Source organism: Peromyscus californicus, unplaced genomic scaffold (genome assembly GCF_007827085.1).
Source record: "Peromyscus californicus insignis strain IS unplaced genomic scaffold, ASM782708v3 Scaffold_4__1_contigs__length_199733344, whole genome shotgun sequence".
NCBI classification, from domain to species: domain Eukaryota; kingdom Metazoa; phylum Chordata; class Mammalia; order Rodentia; family Cricetidae; genus Peromyscus; species Peromyscus californicus.
Window position 1 is genome coordinate 6,252,525 of NW_026294562.1, and position 20,132 is coordinate 6,272,656.

At 40.8% G+C, this 20,132-nt stretch overlaps 1 protein-coding gene across 7 annotated transcripts in view; it reads right to left on the bottom strand.

The window, feature by feature from the left end:
* Positions 1-20,132, bottom strand: part of Vti1a (vesicle transport through interaction with t-SNAREs 1A) — a 318,582-nt gene that overhangs the window by 214,026 nt on the left and 84,424 nt on the right. The window lies entirely within an intron of this gene.

A 20,132-nucleotide genomic window follows, 5' to 3' on the forward strand; every position in this document is an offset into this window, starting at 1 on the left:
CCTAATCAGCTTATCTCGACACTAATAAAGTTGGGGCCTGTGGTGCTGGTCTATGCCCAGCACCAATGAACTTCTAGTAGCCAGAGCCTCCCGGGTCAGGCCTCAGCCTCTGCTTCTTTAAGCTGGTTGAAATCAATTCTTAATGGGGTATTTTCATCTTGATAAATCTCTATAGTCTTCATTCACGAGGGCTGGGGAGGCAATTTAGCTGGATGAATTGCTTAAAGTAATGGCTACACAATCAGTCTATGATAAGTATTTGTGTACATGGAATCAATAAGCTATCTTTTCCAAGCTCTCTGTATGAAGCAAAAAGTGACTTCTTCTGAAATACCATTTTTCTTTTAAGTGACTTTATTAATGGGATTTTTTTTTCAATTAAAGGATGACAAGATCCTCTACACATTAGGAAACAAACAGATCTATTTAATAATTTCTGTCAAGTCCTTGCGATGGACCTCCACAGCTGACAGCCCACACTGTGCTGCCCTGTCTCCACTACTCTGACATTGTTGTGACACAGATCTCCTCACACTAGACATTTGCTAGATGTCCCTACAAAGTTGAGAACTACACATGGCTGGAGGGAGGGGAGGGATTATACAGACACACAGTAGTTTCTTCTTTGAGTTGACTTGTAAGTGGTCCTTTCAAACCAAGGACTCGTCACCTAATCCAAGAAGAATGTGATTTTTATTACTGCTTTGTAATTGCTATATAAAATCAAAACTTTGCTTGTAAGGTATCAATATGTGAAGCCCTGAAACAGAAGATTCTCTTCAGATGTGTGGGGTGAGAGTCACAGACACAATGGGCATTTTCACTTTACCTTTCCTACACAGTTATCTGAAGAAGTCACTGAGCTCTCTTAATAATGCAGCCTGTGGAGAAAGAATCTGGTGTTGGCGAAGCACTTTGAAATGATAACAACTGTCTACACAGGATCACATATCTAGATACGTACGGATAAATATATCATATATACAAACTGGTCCTTGAAGCCATTCAGAAATGCTGTTTTCAAACTGTAATACATCTGAAGAGTTATAATCACCTGTATAAGATGCAACAATTCTCAACACATTCCCAAAGGAAGTTTTCCTCCAATGAAGGAGACCCTGAGCGGCAGTTCCCACTGCCTAGACTCTTCATGCCGTAATTGCTTTACACAAACTCCACTCCCGCCTTATCACTCGATATTATCTCTCCCGCCGAACATCGGAAGATAATTTTGCAATAAAATTTAATTTACAGAGCTTATTTTCCACTAATCTCCTAGCAGAGGAAAAATGAAACTGGCTGCTACCCACTCCATGCTATGACCTGAATGGTGATGTTTATTTCTTGAATAGTAAGACCCCAAACATATCAATTTTATCATATTGAAAGGCTGAAATATTTTAATTGTCAAAATTTTACATCCTAAGAGAGAAAGTAAAATAGGCTATTAAGAATATATAAAAATAAGACTCTTCAAGTGATCAGGGCCCTTTGGAGAAAGCTTTTACTCGATAAGCTATGAAACAAAATAATATAAAATCCAACAAAGGTATTTTTTTCAAATTATTAGCGTCTCAGTATGGCCAACGATATTTGGAATTTTCAATAAAAATGAAAGCCAGTAATGACCAATGGGATTAAGTATCAAGACTCAGTCTCCTGTGTAAAATGACTCCCAGGTTTGCAGTCGGCTGGGCTCACTGCTGCTCTCATTTTAAGATCTGCATGTACAGATGACATGCAAGTTCTGGACGAACACATTAACAATAGGTCTATTTCAACAGGTCATCGGCTTCTATGGATGCTTATGTTTTATAAAGCATCAATTTCTTTCTTTCTTTTTTTTTTTTCGAAGCAGTGTTTCTCTGTGTAGTTTCGGTGCCTGTCCAGGATCTCGCTCTGTAGGCCAGGCTGGCCTTGAACTCACAGAGATCTGCCTGCCTCTGCCTCCCGAGTGTTGGGATTAAAGGTGTGAGCCACCACCACCTGGCAAGAATGTTTTGCTTAGTGATGTCTTAAAGGGAACTTTTTTAAAAAAGCATGGTCTCCATGACAATGGACTAGTTTCACAGAGTAAAAAGCAAAGCCGTTCTATTGCTCAAGACTGAAACTGTGCTGGTTTTGAAATGTTGCAAATACCCGAAAAATTTCTGTGGAAATTCAAATACTTTACTAAAAATCATTGCATAATTTAAGAAAAACACACATGCTGCTCAATGAATTGTGATATTAGTGCTTTATACTGGAATGAATGAGACCACACCTGTCTGGACCAGATTCAGATCCCTTTATCTTCTTTCAAAGTTGTATCACAATAAGGCAACTGAATCATTTACAAGGTCTTTATAGTTGAAATAGCAGAGTCATGTATCAGTAGAAGTTTTGTTCTAACATTTTAATTTTGGGAATAGGCAATTCTAAGACATTTTAAGCTATGTGAAATTTGACATTTCTTTATTAATACACAAACCTATTGATTTGAAAAATACTTCTCGACCAATACATACAACTTAGATACTTAATAAAACTTTTGATGCATCAGCCCCTAAGATATGACCACAAGGACTTTTTGTTTAAGTGTTTATTCACATGGAAAGTGTGTGCTAAACATTTCTCTTTTGTTGCTGTATTTATATAGGGAAGAACAAAGCATCATTAATCACTCTTCAGATCACACATTTAAAATAACTTAATTTCTCACATATAGTTGGAATACCTTTAAATGTTTTCTGGAATGTTAATTACTAAATTAAATGAAACGCAACAAAGTATATTTCATTTTCATGAATAGCACGAATCTTGGCCAGCTATGATTTTATAAGACACTAAAATGAATGACCTACTTCCACAACAATCATCTCTTTAAACCCCCAAACTAAAATGTTGATGTAGACGGGGTGACCTCCAGCAGAAATAGGAAAGACTTTGTAAAAGATGCTGAAATAAGTGGGACAATAATGAAAAAGAAATGAGGGACATTTTACAGCCTCCAATTGATGAGCAGGCACTGGCTTGTGTTTGAGACCAATAACAGCTCTTTATCGATCACAAAAGTTAATACCTAGAAAGGTCAATACAGGATCTCAACTGTCAACAATTCTACTATGGAGCTTCTTTGCTTCTCTACAGAATACTGTGAAAATGGGCACACTGTGTTTGGAGAAACCAATAAATCATCACCATAATGATAGAATGCTCAAAAGAAACGGGGCAAAGAAGTTACCAATGTAGAGGAGGTTCCTAAGAACATGGTCCTGTAGTTTGAGACACTGATCTTCAGCTACAGAGCCCAGAACTGCGAGTTGGGCAGTTCATCAAAGGGAAACAAAATAATAACTCATACTGACAAACGGAATCTCTGTGCAGCGTGTGCATCTGAAAAACCAGGATGTCCAATAATTCTCCCACAGCAGGCTTTTGGCACTATTCCAGTTCGTATGCAGGTGTATGTCAGTATCACAACACATTGTGAGCGTGTTCATTCCTTCTACCTTTTCCCATTCCCCAAAGAGTTCCTACCTACTTTCATGTTGTGTATGTGCCTGAGCATGTTTGTGACTACAGCAGCCATGTCAGATCCTCAAGACAGTGTACTGTCCTCTGGCTTTTACATGCTTCCTGCCTTCTGTGTGTTCTTTGATTTTGGGAGAGGATTGTACAAACTGCACAGTTTGTGGTGCTGAGGACTGTTCAAGCAGGCCTTTACACATGCTAGGCAAATGCTCTACCATTGAGCTATACCCCTAGCCATTAAAGTTATTTTTTGTAATTGTAAAATTATACAGTAACATTTCAGGAAATTATGAAGTTAAACAATCTGTAATCCTATTATCCTTACATAATCATTTCATTGTTATCATATTGTCTATTGTGTTTTCAATATTGAAAAAGAACGTCAGCTTTCATCTATGTAATGAGTAAAGTGGTCTGTTTATTCCCACACATCTTAATTATGATACACAGGGAAGAGCCACTAGACCTTAGGACCATGTCTCTGAGAAGTCATGACATTGAGGAATCAGCCTATCTTTCTAAAAGTTCGCATTGTTCTTTATGGAATGAAGAGAAGCATTTACGAAAGGGGAGAGGGAAGAGGCTGCACGCAGTGTTTACTAATGCCAGACTCTGGGCAAGACCACTTCATCGGCAAGTTCCTCTGGTTACCAGAAGGAACAAGTGATCGACAGAGGTAGAAACAAACCAGAAACCCCAAAACAACAACAAAAACGCTTAAGAAGGAGAGGCCAAGTCAGGAGCAAAGGAGACCTGACAGTACAGATACTGATTAACAAGAAAAGCGACTCTACTTTAGGACAGTTTTAGATTTAGAAAAATCACAGTTGTGATACAGAAAATTGGAGACATAACTCCACACCCACCTCTATGATCATCAATCTTGCCTTGCTATGATACATTTGCCCCAACTAAGGAGCCAATGTGTGTGTGTGTGTGTGTGTGTGTGTGTGTGTGTGTGTGTATGTGTGTGTATGTGTGTGTGTGTGTGTGTGTGTGTGTGTGTGTGTGTGTGTGTGTGTGTGTATGCACGCATGTATGCATCTATGTGTATGGGTATTATAATACATGTGGCAGCCAACACCCCCAGGAATGATGTCATCACTTTTTTTTTTTTTTTTTAAGATAGGTTTCTTACTGGCCAGGAACTCTCAGGGTAAGCTAGGCTGGCAGGTCGGAGACCTCCGGGGTCTGTGTGTCTCTACTTCTTTCATGCTAGGAGTACAAAGGGGCATCATCACACCGGCTTTTATAACAGTTCTGTATATTAGAATCAGGTCTTTCTCCTTGTGCAATAAGCACTTTACCAACCATCCTATCTCTCCAGCCCCTGGTCTATTTTTTATTAACTGAAATCAATATGGTATAAGCATTTCCTTTGTTTTTAACTAATGTCCTTTTCCTGTTTCAGGATCCCATCAAGGATAATGTATTACTTTTAGTTATCATGTCTCTAGTTCCTTTTGTGACAGTTTGCAATGTACTTCACACATGCTTTAGAAATGGAATATGTAAATTTGCAGAGTTTATCTATTGTCAACAGTTAGACAAAAAATACATGCAGAAGAATTATCTTTCGTTACAGATCTAAGGAATATAAATAAATTTGAGAAGTGAATAAACAGAAGTTCCTGGTAGAAAAGAAAGCAAACAAGATTGGAAGTCTTAATGCATCTATTAATGTAATATAGACACCAGGTGTTAAAGTCTTGTTTGTCACAAATGCTAGAAAAATTCCAACCACAAATATGGCCTGTCATCTATCTACTCCATCCCTTCCCCACTGCACTACTAGTAGCTAGGGTTTTAAGAACTGCTCATAAGGCAATGCAGTAAGCAAGAAATAAATAGCATGGCTGGGGCGGCAGTCAACTCCATCTCTTATCAAATAATAATAATAATAATAATAATAATAATAATAATAATAATAGGTAAGAACGTGGTCTTTCCTACCTCCTTGTGTCTTTGGGCACCATCATCCCATGCAGCCATTGCCAGAGGGCTACAGGAAGAACCTACGTGGAACTGAAAAGTACATGCATGTGCCTTCTTCATTCTCTTGGTTTTGTTGTTGGTTTGCCAGGGCAGGGCAGAGCCATAGATAGGAGAAACTTGGGTTCTGAACCACTATGGAAGGCTGTCTGCTCACTTGGAACAATTGTATTGGATTTCTCCAAGAGAGAGAAACAAATGCTACTGTATTAAGTCACTGGGCTAACTACAGTCTATCTGTCATGGCCCTGAGTGCTACTATGAAGGTAGTATAAGAGAGAATGTTTACTGAGCACCTGTGCAGGAGGTTTATAGTTCACCTTCTCTACCTCTAAGAACAGCCTCCACACAGGGGACCTGTAAAGCTGTTTCATATACTAGGTAAGGACCAGAAAAGGCTAAGGAAATTGTTGTGCCTCAGCTATTAAGTGGTAAGTCTATCAACTGAACCTGTGTCTGTAGCTACAAAGCTCAGTGAATATTCCACCTTGTTCTCCTATAGGTGAAAGGCAGGTGCTATAACCTGGCACATGGAAGTGAGACCCATGCTTCCTACATGCACAACTTTAATCCTCAAAGGTGAATGAAAACAGTCCATGTTATTTGCCCCACTTCTTATGTGGAAGACATGGAACTCCCAATTTACAAGAGGCAGGCGTGAGGCGATTAGCTTGTCTGATTTTGTTAGCATTTTTCAGATCAAGACAACGCTATACAAAACTTTGGAGAGAGAGATACACTGCACTTTGTAACCTGCTGATAATCTTATGGTGTTTAATTTGAGCAGAGTCTGGCAACTTGCGGAGGGCACGAAAGACCTGCTGCTCCACAAGGTTTACAGTTAACAAAGGGGAGAACAGAAAGACGTACTTGTTCTCGCAACAGTATGAATTTAAAGAACTATATGGGGTGTGCATTCTACAGGAAGTCCAAGTAGGAAGAAAAATGAAACACTGTACCGTGCACACAGCAATAAAGAGGAGGGATTCATTGTAGTGGGAAGTCACAGCTGGCAGGCAACACAAGTGAAGCAGTAAGACATCTGGTCCATCTTCACACTTAACTTTTAGAGAAAGGTCTCCTTTTCATATTAACAAAGTCACTCCAGTCAGTTTCTTTAACTTGCCCACATGAAAAATTTGAATGACTTGTAAGAGTCTTCTGCTAACAAACTACCAGTCAGAAAAACTAGTGTGTCCTTTATACAGTGCAGACGTCTCAGGATGGATGGGTTGTTACTGGTGTGTCCTCTATACCTGGGCAGACCTCTCAGGATGGATGGGTTGTTACTGGTGTGCCCTTTACACTGTGCTAAAGCGGGGATTTAACCAGGCAAATCCACATAGTTTAACTGGTAGTTAAAAGGAGGTTTATTCAGCGTCAGTTACAGGACCTGGGAGAGGTGAGGTGCAGTCCAGCGTGGTTCTCTAGAGAACTCTAACTTGGTCTGTAATCTGGTATCCAGGATCACGAGAGCCAAGAGGGCTGGCCCATATGGATCTCGGGTCTCAAGGGCTCCCATCTCGGCCACACCCCAGAGGCAGGTCATAGGCAGGCATGGCACTTACAGGCTGCCTCAGTAGGGGCAGTGCTTAAAGATCAAAGCTGGAACAGCTACCCACTACATCTCCCTCTTTTGTCTAAATAAGAAAGTTCTAACCTAATACAAAACTATATAGAATAGGAATGATTATCAAACATTGTCCAGGAGGAATAAGGGATAATGACCGAGACAAGAGGAAACTACAACCAACACGAACAATATCAAATAAGAGACACATACTAAAGTCCAGAGAAGTCTGGAGCATAGGTAAATGGCATATTACAGAGATCATTCCAAAAGGTGTCCTATCCTGAAGAACCTGAATCTAATACTTAATATGTTCTAGCTAAGATACAAGAAGATTGTAACTATAACTGTTAATCTTCAATCCCATCAAAGACCTGAGAAGAAATATAGTAATACCTGAGAAACGGGAGAAGGATGCAAGCAACTTTCCGGAGTCTTGTGAGAGTAGACAGAGACAGCTGGCAGCCTGGACAGTCACCTAAAGTTTCTCAGCATTGTTGGTGCATTCAAACTGGCTACAGGCCTAGATTATCTGTCAGACCATTTTACTGTCAGCAGTCAAAGCAAGGGCAGTTCTTTGCCCAGTAGGCCATTTTGTGCCAAGGTGAAGACAAACTTCCAAACAGAAATGTCTCAGAAGCCCAACATTGTCTCAGGATCAAATCGGTGCTGCCAGGAGCAGTTGTGTCTGACATCAACAGAATTCTAAGTTATCAAAACATTTAAATGCCATATTCTCTAGGTCTATGAAGTGTTTGAAGACTACCTATTCATCTGACATATGTTTCTGTAAGTCTGGAGAACCTAATAATATAACTATAGAGATGACAAGCATAGGTGACTATAAATCTGTAAGTCTTATCTACCTGGATAACCTAAGGACTAAGGCTTCATGTAAACAGGGTAAACAGTCTGTAAGCAAATGTACAGTAAAAGGACAATGACCTCAAAATTGTGACAATATACAAAATAGCTAAAGCAGAGGTAGGAATGTATAGTACAATATGCAATATGACAATAATCTTAAATTTGTATCAATATACCAAATATCCTAAACAGAGGTAGAACATACATACAGTATGACAAATATAATTTTACATTTGTATCAATATACAAACATTTCAAGAGTAGAAATATATGTACATTACAACAAATATGGTTCTGTATTTGTATCAATATACAAATTATCAGTCGGTAGAGCATGAGACTCTTAATCTCAGGGTTATGGGTTTGTGCCCCACATTGGGCACCAGATAAAGTGGGGATTTAACCAGGCAACGCCACGTAGTTTAACTGGTAATTAAAAGGAGTTTTATTTGGGGTGACTTACAACCAGTAAAGGGGCTAGATACAGGATCTGGGAGAGGTGATGTGCAGTCCAGAGTGGTTCTCTGGAGAACTCTAACTTGGTCTGCAGTCCAGCATCCAGGATCACGAAGAGCCAAGAGGGCCAGCCTGTGTGGATCTCAGGTCTTAAGGGCTCCCGCCTCAGCCAAGCCCCAGGGGCAGGTCATAGGCAGGCATGGCACTTATAGGCTGCCTCAGTAGGGGCAGTGCTTGAAGATCAAAGCTGGAACAGCTACCCACTACATCGTGCAGACCTCTCAGGATGGATGGGTTGTTACTGGTGTGTGGTGGTATTGTGTTCCCCAAAATATTGTGTACCCTAATAAACTTATCTGGAGTCAGAGAACAGAAAAGCCACTAGATACTTAGGATAGGCAGTGGTAGCACACACCTTTAATCCTAGCATTCCAGAGGCAGAAATCCATCTGTTCAAGGATATACCCAAGCATGGTGACTCATGCCATTAATCCCAGGGAGTGAGCCTTTAATCCCAGGGAGTGATTGGTAGAAGGCAGAAAGATATATAAGGCGCGAGGACCAGAAACTAGAAGCTTTTGGCTGGTTAAGCTTTTAGGTTTTGAGCAGCACAGTCCAGCTGAGAGCCATTCGGATATGAGGACACAGAGGCTTCCAGTCTGAGGAAACAGGATCAGCTGAGGAGTTGGCCAGGTGAGGTTAGCTGTGGCTTGTTCTGTCTCTCTGATCTTCCAGTGTTCACCCCAATACTTGGCTCCGGGTTTGTTTTATTAATAAGACCTTTTAAGATTCTGCTACACCAGTGTGTCCTTTACATTGTGCAGACCTCTCAGGACAGATGGGTTGTTACTGGTGTGTTCTTTACACTGTGCAGACCTCTCAGGACAGATGGGTTGTTACTGGTGTGTTCTTTACACTGTGCAGACCTCTCAGGATGGATGGGTTGTTACTGGTGTGTTCTTTACACTGTGCAGACCTCTCAGGATGGATGGGTTGTTACTGGTGTGTTCTTTACACTGTGCAGACCTCTCAGGATGGATGGGTTGTTACTGGTGTGTCCTCTATACTGTGGAGACCTTTCAGGATGGGTGGGTTGTTATTGGTGTGTCCTCTCTACTGTGGAGACCTCTCAGGATGGATGGGTTGTTACTGGTGTGTTCTTTACACTGTGCAGACCTCTCAGGATGGATGGGTTGTTACTGGTGTGTTCTTTACACTGTGCAGACCTCTCAGGACAGATGGGTTGTTACTGGTGTGTCCTCTATACTGTGGAGACGTTCACAGGACAGATAGGTTGTTTGTTTGGTTGTTTTTGTTTTGTTTTTTTGAGGGGAGGGGAACTTGTTTGTTTTAATTACAGGTCTGCACAGAACACTAAACATTACAGATCATTCAAAGACAGGCTGGTGGGGTGGTGGTGGCGCACGCCTCTAATCCCAGCACTCAGGAGGCAGAGGCTGGTGGATCTCTGTGAGTTCGAGGCCAGTCTGGGCTACAGAGTGAGTTCCAGGAAACACTCCAAAGCTACACAGAGAAACCTTGTCTCAAAAAACAAAAACAAACAAACAAACAAACAAACAAAAAAAAGAAAGAAAAAAAAAGAAAAAGAAAAAGAAAAAGAAAAGAAACAAAGACAGGCTAGTAGGAGAGAGGAACAAAATGCCATTTAAGTCCAGTTAAAACTTAATATCCCTTCCAGGTGGCAAAGGGAACAGCTGTTGGGGAAGTAGTTAGGAACCAGTCTACTCAACCTAATCGAACCATTTCCACTTCAGTCAAGTTCATCTGTTGACTGGTATCATGAAGTAACAGGAGTAAAGCCTGCTGAACAGGGTTTGCTGCTATTGCGTCCCAACAGGTACTTGAGGAGTTTACTAACAGGCGTTTGATCCTCAAGCCCCAGGACAGAGGCAGGGCCTGCACCTTCCTGGAAGACAAGTCTCCTTTCCCTAGACAGCAGGGCAAGTTTCTCCTCTGTTTCACTTCCAAGTACAAATATGGCTAATAGCATTAACTTAATCAGAATTTTTCTTGCTATATTAGAGATGAACCATAACCCAGTGGGTATCTAACCCACTCCATTAAAATTTCTTAGGGGCCCCAAACTGCTAAGTAAGTGTCCTACTGTGGTCTGTTTAAGCGTAAGTGCTGTATGTGTGTTGCCAGTAAGAAACTTTGAAAATGGAAATAAGGAAGATCAGTTGCACTGTGAAGATGTTTCCTGAATGCAGATATGGAAGCTTCTAGCACAGGCTAGGACACTGGAGGGTGAACGTAAAGATCTGGGAGTGTGGAGGGAGATGGCAGGGTCACCCAGCAACAACGAGCAGTTTCTAGCAGCTTTCTCCTTGTCTGGCTGTAGGGTAGCTTCTTTCTCTCTTTAACTGAATAGGAATTTAGTTAACTGTGACTTAGAATTGATTCTTAGATGCCCAGTGGCAGCCCAGTACCATGCACGACTGCAGCCCGACAGCCTGGGATGAGGACTGTACCTGGAAAGATGTATCCTTCAATAAAAAATTATTTTTAATGTTAACTCTGTTCTCTTGTGGCAACGTTGGAAAACACCGTAGCCCAACAGGAAATACAGACAAAAACTTCATATGTGGAGCACACACACAAAAAGCTGTTTTGAAAGCTCATGCCCATCAAGTTTCCCACTCCATGTAAGTCATACACAAAGTCTTAGACCAATGCCAAGCCATGCTGTGAAAACTCTGAAGTATCCACCTCAGAAAACTCTGTTAAATACATAAACACAGCTGAAAAGAAAACTTCTGGGTCCTAGATGTCAGACTCAAAGAAAATATAAACCTGATTAGAAAAGAAATCCTAAAGAAACTTATATAGTAACTGCACAACAAGGTCATAAGCTTAATAGCCCTTTGCATTCTATCTGAAAGCAAATTGGCAATGTCACCATCTGCTTTGGCTTTTCTCAGGTCACAGAGATTCATGGAATAAGGATGGCTTCATGTGTATCTTACAAACCAACTGGAAAAGTGAGATGCATTATGAGATAGGGTACCTTTAAAAATGAGTAGAATGCTTTTGAATGGATTACAGATAAGTGCTATGAATTTGCTTGAACCACCTAAGGAGAAGGGTCTCTAAATAGGGTTCAAATGACATCTGTTTTCTACCAGTATGGAGCTCTCCAATATTCCAGAGAATCTTGCAAAATAAATTTGAGTCCAGCTTAACAATCCTCAGGGCATTGCTCCAAGTGACAACCTCCTCTGTGCCTCCTGTGCTGGTCCCAGTTCTTGGAGTTGGAAGATGTCAACAGTTGGTAATTATAAAGTCCTTGATTAATACAAATTTAAAAATGATGTTTTTGGTTGTTTGGTTTTACAATTGGGTAGACTTTTAAAAATTTAATATGGCAACAAGCAATATGCTTCTCAGCATCAAGGAAGAAAAAACTCTTTCAGCAGAAATGTTCTTAGGGATCTGAAAACACTCCACCATCCACAGTAAGGACTTAGGGATCTGAAAACACTCCACCATCCACAGTAAGGACTTAGGGATCTGAAAACACTCCACCATCCACAAGAATGAACAGAAGACTTTCTCTACAGATAACTTTCTGCATCAAAGGTTTAGTTTCCTTTCTATAGAAAATGATTTTCTCTAAAATATGCATAGTTGGATAAAACAAATGGCTAATAACAACCTAGCCGTAGAATCCCATTCTCTGTTCTCACCTTACAGAACAATATTAAGTAGTAATGTGTTATTTCTGCAATAATTTGGACATGACAGCTCTCTGATTTACAACCTGTGCTCAAATCAAGTGACCAAGACCAATAATTGGAACCAGTGTTTATGGACATAATACCCTCTACTCAGACAAGCTAGGACTGTAATGCTGGACATGTCTTGTGTCCCTGTAAGTCTTGATGAAAGTTTGACATATGAGAAATACAACATTTGCCTTTTCACACCACCTTACACTCTTACCGACATTAGAGAATTAGAGATCACTCCTCTACCAACTGACAGCAGTTCTGAGGACAGGGCCACAGATGGCATCCCTCTGCCTCTAAATTCCATGGTCTTATCAAGTGCATTATCTGTATATGATTGGGGGGGGGTCGACATTCTGAACTTCCTGCAGGAAATATTGGCTTTGCTATTAGCTAACTTAAAATGCTTTCATAAATTGTTTTCTATCATTATGCTTTATTTTACCAACTAGTCTTTTCTATGGATAATAAATGAATATATTTGATGATTTACTAAACATTTTTTTTACATTTACTTATTTGGGGAGAATACATGCAATAACAAGCATACTGGGGACAGAAGACAATTTGTGGGAGTCAGTTCTTACCCTCTACCATATGGGTTCTGGGATGTAACTCAGATCCCAATGTGGTGACAGGTGGCCTTATCCACTGAAACAACTCATTGGCCCACATGTGAAGATTTATATTTTTGAGTGAAACCATTACATTATAAATAAACACACCAGTAAACAACTCAAAAATATTTCTTAAAGGGGAGAATGAGATGGGAAAAGAAAAGAATGAAAATATATGAAGAGGTAGGGGAAAATGTTAGTAAATATGGAGGTTAAATGACAAAGAGAGCCGCTTTAAGTATGGTAAACGTTCCGTCTCAATCAACACTTCTTACACTGGCTACAAGTGCTAATGGCCTTGCAGTGTATCAGTCAGAGTAGTCACAAGGAAGCAAGTTCAAATCCAAGGAGGCAGGTGGGTTGCAGTACTGTCTCAGGCCCTTCCATCTTCTCTAAGAACCCCGCAAAAGTCTTAGGGAGATGCCATCAGCTCCTCAGCTACGGCGTTCAGATGGTATGAAGGCAATTATATTGGTGTGTTGTCACCGCTGCTAAACGCCCGTGATAGTCGGCTTCCAAGGAGACAAGGCTAATCCTGGCCCAGGGCTTCGTCCAGAGCTGCCTGTGGCTGGGAAGGGTATCATGGCAGGGGTGCAGCCAAAGAACTGTTCACCCATGATGTAGGGCACGAGAGACAGAGACTACCATCTCAAAACCACCCCACAAGATACACCCCGAGAAACCCCTCTTTAACTTGATTCTACTCCTAAGAAGTAGTTCTCAAGCTTTCTAATGCTTCGACCCTTTAATACCATTCCTCATGTTGTGGTGACCCCCAACCTTAAATTATTTTTGTTGCTACTTCACGACTAAATTTTTCTACTGTTATGAATTTTAAGTTAATATCTATGGTTTCCAGTGGTCTTAGGTGCCCCCCATGAAAGGGTCATTTGACCTACAAAGGGGTTGTGACCTACAGGTTGAGAACCACTGCTCTAAAGGTTACATTCCCTCCCAGTAGCATTATAGACTGGTGACCAGGACTTTAATATGTGTCATTTCAGGGACATGTAAGAGCCAAGATATTAAAAAATAAAGTAAGATAAAAAAGGCTAAGGTATAAGTAAAAGTCATTTCTTTTTTAATTTATTTAATATTTTTATTTTATAATTAACTTAATTTCACATATCAGCCACGGATTCCCCTGTCTTCCTTCCTTTCTCCCCCCCAACACCCCTCCCCCAATTCACCCTCCATTCCCACCTCCTCCAAGGCAAGGTCTCCCCTGGAGAGTCAGCCGAGCCTGGTAGACTCAGCCGAGGTAGGTCTAGTCCCCTCCTCCCTACACCAAAGCTGAGCAAAGTGTCCCAGCATAGGCCCCAGGCTCCAAAAAGCCAGCCCATGCACCAGGGACAGGTCCCTGCTCCACTGCCTGGGGGCCTTCCAAACAGTTCAAGCTAATCAACCGTTCCACTTATGCAGAGGGCCCAGTCCAGTTCCATGGGGGCTCCTCAGCTATTGGTTCACAGTTCATGTGTTTCCACTAGTTTGGCTATCTGTCCCTGTGCTTTTTCCAATCATGGTCTCAATATCTCTTCACTCATACAATCCCTCCTCTCTCTTGCTGATTGGACTCCCAGAGCTCCACCTGTGGCCTGGCCGTGGATCTCTGCATCCGCTTCCATCAGACACTGGATGAGAGTTCTATCATGACAGCCAGGGTGTTCGGCCATTCGATCACCAAAGTAAGTCAGCTCAGGCACTCTCTCGACCATTGCCAGTAGTCTATTGTGGAGGTATCTTTGTGGATTTCTGGGGACCTCTCTAGCACTCTGCTTCTTCCTATTCCTCTGGGGTCTTCATTCATCATGATATCCCCCTCCCCGTTCTCCAACTCTGCTCCTGATCCAGCTGGACAAAACTTAAGTCCAAGTGGATCAAAGACCTCAATATAAATCCAGTTACTCTGAACCTGATAGAAGAGAAAGTAGGGAGTAGTCTTGAACGGACTGGCACCAGAGATCACTTCCTAAATGTAACACCAGTAGCAAAGACACTGAGAGAAACAATTAATAAATGGGACCTCTTCAAACTGAGAAGCTTTTGTAGGGCAAAGGACACGATCAACAAGACAAAATGACAGCCTACAGAATGGGAAAAGATCTTCACCAACCCCACATCTGACAGAGGGCTGATATCCAGAACACATAAAGAACTCAAGAAATTAGACATCAAAACACCCAACAGTCCAATTTAAAAATGGGCTATAGAGCTAAACAGAGAATTCTCAACAGAAGAAGCTCAAATGGCCAAAAGACATTTAAGTAATTGCTCAACATCCTTAGTCATCAGGGAAATGAAAATCAAAATGACTCTGAGATACCATCTTACACCTGTCAGAATAGAAAAGATCAAAAACACTGAAAACAGCTTCTCAGCCTCTGGGCTACCATCAAGTGAAGAGAAAGAGAGAGCAGATGAGAGACCCAGCCTAGGCAGTCTGGGAACTACAGAGAAGAGTGTCAGCACACAGGGCTTGGGGACACAAGAGGGGATGAAAGCAAGGTCAGCAAACAGATTACATCATGATCTAAGACGTAAACCATTGAGCACCCAAAACCTATAGCTCCAGGATGCTCTGAAGGTGTCCTACACCCATACAGAACTCAGGATGGGACAGTCATTGGTTCTTAAGAGAGCTATTTACAATTGAGGCCTGCATTCTGTCCTCCCATAGCTTCCTTTCAGCTCTTTCTTTTAAGGATCACAGTTTCTGATAGTTTTGTGCTGATTGTGATAGTGGAATATTTATTTGAGAGGGGGGAAAAAAGAATTACAACTTCAAAGTAAAGGGCAGATGACCCAGCATTTAAGTTCTGACCATCAACAAAATAGATACCACCACAGCTAGAAATCATACCTGTCAGTAACTGGAGAAAGGGAGAGTCATTTTCCTCTTCAAAGATTCTGGATGAGAACTCAGAAGTCACACCAACTAGATCAACCCAATGTTTCATGCAACCACAACACTATCTAGTCCAGATGACTGCTTCCAAAGAAGTTTATGAATGTGACTGCAAATCATCTTCCTTGATGTCAAACCAGCAAGCCCCATGGATCCACCTGTCTCCACCACTCCAATACTGGGATTAAAAGTATGTGCCACCATGCCTGTTTTTGCTTTGTTTTTTCTTTAACACAGATTAAGGGTTTTGAACTTAGGTCCTTTGCTTGCAAGACAAGCACTTTATCCAGGGAAGCAGCTTAATGGTTATTAAACACATTGCATATCAGGGTGTAAATGATGCTTAAAATAATCTCACAGTATGAGCATATGCTCTCTGCTCAGTGACTGCTCTAGAAGAGACAATAACTGTCCATTTCATGAGATAACTTAAAAATGTCAATAGGATGCAAGAATTTCCAAAGGTGAATTTCATAATTTGTTAGGAAGCGTGATTAGGTAACACACCCTTATCTAACCCATCTTATCCTAGATATTATTCTTTTTAGGATCTTGTCAATTATCACCAAGTTAATGAACAGAAAAGTTACAAATTTGTTAAAACTTTTGCCAATTATCTTGAAAGTTAACTTTTTTTTAAACTGATGGCTATCCATAAATGATAAAATTTTGGAGCTTTCTTGTTTCTGTGCACTTATATGGACAGTATCTTATTTTACCTCTTAATATCTTATGCAACAGGAAGAGTCTAATGTCAAGTGTCCATCTGGCAAGTATGAGCATACACAGAGATAACCAGGGTACCTGGTTCTCAGGGCTACAGAGCTGATCAATGAAAGCTTCAATGAAGGTGAGCTTCTCCCACTTCATTCAATACATTCAGAATTATTGTTCCTAGATTATTGTGCTCAAGTAAAATTTGGAAAGTATTTCAGAGAGGGCTGGAGCAATAGCTCTGCAGTTACGAGCACTGGCTGCTCTTCCAGAGGACCTGGATTCATTTCCTACCACCCACATGGTAGCTTACAACCATCTGTAACTCTGGGCCCAGGGAATTCAGTGCCCTCTCCTGGCTTCCAGAGGCACCTGCATGCACTCAGTACACAGACATACATGCAGGGAAAACGTCAAAGACATAAAATAAAAACAATGAAAAATATTTCAGAAAGCCTCACATAAGGTTGCCACATTTTGTACTTTTCTTTTTTAAATATTTATTTATTATTTATACAGAGTTCTGCCTCTATGTATGCCTACAGACCAGAAGAGGGTACCTGATCTCATTATAGATGGTTGTGAACCACCATGCAGTTGCCGGGAATTGAACTCAGGACCTCTGGAAGAGCAGTCAGTGCTCTTAACCTCTGAGCCATTTCTCCAGCCCCCACATTTTGTATTTTTCAAGTAAAGAAATTCATCAAACTTCTACCTACTACTCTTATCACATCATTAAACTGTCCTTGTTTGTTTGACCTCAATACAAAACTATAATTTTTGACAAAATGTCATTCTTTTTTTTTTTTTTTTTTTTTTTTTTTTGGTTTTTTTCGAGACAGAGTTTCTCTGTGTAGCTTTGCGCCTTTCCTGGAACTCACTTGGTAGCCCAGGTTGGCCTCAAACTCACAGAGATCCGCCTGCCTCTGCCTCCCGAGTGCTGGGATTAAAGGCGTGCGCCACCACCGCCCGGCCAAAATGTCATTCTTAAATTGATAAAATATGCTTTATGGGAAGCCGTTATATTCTATGTATATGTATATGTTCTCATTCTTTAAAGCCCTCTGAGTAGGAGCTAAGTCCAGGCTAACGCAGTTCGTGGAAAGCACACCCTCCCAGGGGTTGCTTTAACAGTCACTCAGCTCCTCTGTGTCCACGTCTTTTCCTTCCTGCATCTCATCATTTTGAAACCCAGTGCTAAGTTTTTCCTCTGGGAGGAAGGGATGTAGCTCAGGGGTAGAGTATTTGCCTACCACGCATGAGAGCCTGGATTTTATCTTCAAAATTATTTTTCAAATTTGGGGCAGAGGACAAGGGATGACCTGAGTTGATAAGAGTGCTTGTCTAGTATGCACAAGCTTTGAGCTCAATCTCAAGTACCAGATAAACCAGGTTTGGTGAGACACATCTATAACCCTAGCCCTTGAGAAGGGGAGGTAGGAAGAAGTTCAAGGCTATTCTGAGATATAGAGTGAGTTTTAGGCCAGTCTAGGCTATACGAGACCCTCTCTGAAAAAATGTTCTATTCCTTTTCAAATGTTCTTCTTCTACTGCCTATAATGAAATGATGAGTATTAAAAATTTACATATGGTCAAGACACAGAGCGGTTGACCTGACTGCAGTGAGGGCTGGCGGGGACTGCTGACGTGACTGCAGTGAGGGCTGGCGGGGACTGCTGACGTGACTGCAGTGAGGGCTGGCGGGGATTGCTGACCTGACTGCAGTGAGGGCTGACGGGGACTCAGGAACCATGAGTGACACGGTACCTGTCACAGTGCCCTGTAGAAACCGGAAGTCACTTCTCCTTTCCCACCCACTTTCAACCGTATCCAAGTAAATGAATTAGCAAGTTGATACTTGACCAAGCACAGTCTGGAGTGCATCTGTCCCAATTCTCATTTGTATTCCTCCGCCCAGACCTAATTCTGTAGTCTGCCTTAAGTTCCCAAGCTTTATGTGAGATATACACATAATTTGATAGACTACCATTATGTTGTCAATATATACATTTTGTACATCAAAAGAAATAATTATCAACTCCCACACTACCTTACAATCATGATCAATGCATGGTCTTCTATAGGCCATCTTCTTTGATGACCTTCCAGTTTTGGAAAAGAACCACATGGATAGTGAAGTGAGAGGCTGAGATACCCATCTAGGGCCCCATCATCCAAGACCGAGATCACTGACACAGCAAGACAATCTCTATGCTTAAGCACAAGCCAAGCCCATGGAGGGCTATCAATGGTTGCTTGGCAAGGAAGTCTTTCTTTCTTTAATGAGTATAAAGTTCAATAGAGACAGTGCCACAGTTCCCAAGAATTGTACACCCTTTTCTATTCCTTTAAAATATACAAATGTTCAAACACAATAAAAATATTTTCCAATATTATGTATCACTAAATGGCCACACAATAATATGTACATTTATATATGTATTTTACAGCACATAAAATACCTTAACGTAATGTATGTTATTATGTTAAGAATTTTCAGATGTGTAATTTACTTCTATTTTATTGAAGAATGAACAGGCTTGGGGGGAGGTGAGATAATTCATTCAGAGTCACAGAAATAGGAGTGAGGATTGGAATGTAGCTCCTTCCACTCGGCATATCCTTCCCAAGAGTCTGCTCTTGGTTGAGCAAGACTAAAGGAGCCCCATCAGGGCAGAGAGTCAGCCTGACAATAACCAGAGGAAAGCAGCAGCCCATACTGTTAAAAGTTGGGAGGTTGATGGTCTTCTTCAGCTTCCTCATCACCAATAAATGTACAATCTCCTTATTGGGCTCTTTAGAGTGCAGCACATAAACCAACCAATCCAGCATAGCCACAAAGCGAGGGCAAGCACACTGGCCATTCATAAAAGAGAGTACTTAGGAACACTTTCATTATACCCACTCTTCAAAAAAGTGATGTTGTGGTAACACTAAATTAATTTTTTTTTTCAGGAAAATTGTTAATCACATATTTTTGTTGTTTATATGGTATGCAAGAACACTTCAAACTATTAAAATACATTATTTATAATTTATAGCTTAGAAACAAAAAGGATAGCCAAAATAATAAGAAACTAGTAAATATCAAGGTATTAATGATAACTTGCTGTTTAAAAATACTGCATGCAATGTTCACACAAAAAAAGACCTGTCTATTTTGACTAGACTAGTCTTAGAAAAATTAGGATGGTCTTCTTTGAAATACGACTATTGTCAATTCAAATCAAAAGTATGAATAGTATAAACCAATGGTAATAAGATAATCGTGAATATAGGCTTTGTTGTTTTATAGATATTTTCATACCTTGTTAGAGGTTCTGTTTGTGGCTTTTATAAAATAGGGCCATTAAAGGAGCCATTTCTAACACAGAGTAAAACAAGCACACTAGGTATCATTATGTCTTTGTTGCCAGCTCCTATCATTTAGACTGATTAAAATGTTAATTTTTACCTACGTGACTAAACCGAAGTCACAAACAAGCCGGGCTGCACGGTGCACTCCATGTCATTGCGGGTGGGTAAACTGACAACGTGTAACTGCACATTAAGACAAATGTAGGATTTAGACAAAGTATCCCGTCTGCTTTCAGATGTAGACTTTCAAACCTCAGGAAGGTTTTCAGTAGATGTCATGCCTTTTAACTTGAAAAAAGATAAGCGCAAATAAGCTCCCAATTGTCTCCCCAATATGTAAACCACATCTCGGGCTGCTGTCTCTGCTGCTCCTTTGAAGTTCCGCTGAAATG